This window comes from Heterocephalus glaber, unplaced genomic scaffold (genome assembly GCF_053883595.1).
Source record: "Heterocephalus glaber isolate CG9 unplaced genomic scaffold, H.glaber_assembly_v1.0 deba00001726, whole genome shotgun sequence".
Lineage (NCBI taxonomy): Eukaryota > Metazoa > Chordata > Mammalia > Rodentia > Bathyergidae > Heterocephalus > Heterocephalus glaber.
In genome coordinates, this window is record NW_028258437.1 from 94,428 (window position 1) to 96,000 (window position 1,573).

Sequence of the window (1,573 nt, forward strand, 5' to 3'; positions counted from 1 at the left end):
AGGGAACACATAGTTAACCAACAAAACCAATAAAAATAAATGAAGAAACATTAAAATATTGTGCCCCCAAAATGAAGATAATGGCAGTAATTAAAGAAAACATGAACAAAACTACACATATTCAGAAAAATAATTCCATCTTTGAAAATAACACCGGTTTTTCGTGATAATGAGCTTCATTGAAAATGGATTAAAATTTTCAAGCAAGAAGTAGAGTTTTGCTAAAGCACAAATGAAGATAACAAAATATGACTATCACTGCTGTATAAGAGAGATCCTTTTAAATTCAATGGCACAAATATTTTAAAGGTTAATAAAGAAGCATATTTTTTGCATATGCTAAAATAAAGTCAGGCAGAATGGCTATGATGTTGGCAGATAAAATGGACATTTGTGCACAAGATTTATCACTACACATATGTTGTATATGATATTAAATATTGATTTCAATGTCAAATTAGTACAGCTTAAAAACAATGGAGCAGGGTGAGTCAGCCCCTTACCTCCTTCTGATTCTAAACAGTACCCATGCTTTTTCCTGATTCCATTGACTAAGAGAGGTGGAGAATAAAATAACAAAAGCTTAGGAGATCACCAATGCTCTCGGCACAGGCCTGTGGGATCCCCCAGCCTGACCTTCTGCTCACCTTTACTCTGCTCTCTATTCGTTGAAGGTTTACAAGTACGAACTGCATGTCCTAAGTATAATTAAGATTACAGAGAGTTCTGAGATGAGCATAACTGTTGAAAGCCCGTAAGATAACACAGCACCCTGTCAATCATTCCTCTCAATCACACCTGGAGATTCAGAGGGAGGCTCTTAAGGAGTCCAGTGGGGCCTTTAAATTCTGAAAGCCTGATTTATCTCCCCTTTATGTTGCTGCTGTTGCTACTTTTTCTTGCATAGACCTGTGTGCAGTGCTTTTCTGTCACTCAGAACCTTTTTCTGTTGGTGCCTTATCTCATGGTGGCACGGACTTGCTCTGAGCACAACTTCCCTTGCTTGTTACTACTGGGTGTACACTTGGCCGTTCTTTCATAGCCACACATGAGGTCCTGCACTATTTTAGGCCCATCCCACTGTAACAAAATCATTAAGAAAAAAATAACAGCCATAACCATACGTTTCTGTTACAGTGGGTCTCAGGCTTGTGGTTCTTCAAAACACTGAAGAATGAAGTTGCCAAGCAAAGAAGGAGGTTAGGAAAGTTTTATTGGAAATAGTTCCTTGGTGTTCAGGAGGGATCACCACAGGATTGCCTTGTGGCCCCTCAATTCACAATCATTTATAGTAAACCGGTCACAGGAATTGCTTAACTGTTTAGTGGACCCTGTCACAGGGATCTCCGTGAAATTAAAAGATGACCCATTGGAACTCATGCCCCTTTCCTTTACACGGTATTTACAGTAAGCTGAGACCTTAGAAAGAGCCTACTTATTTGGGATTCTAATTTCTCCAAGTCTTTAAGAGGGGGTGGGCTGCATTCCATGTTCCAGAGGAAATTCATTTTATTTTAAATTGCTTAAAATTCAGGCATTCAGTAGCTGGTGGTACCTCTCTTTCAGAGGGATG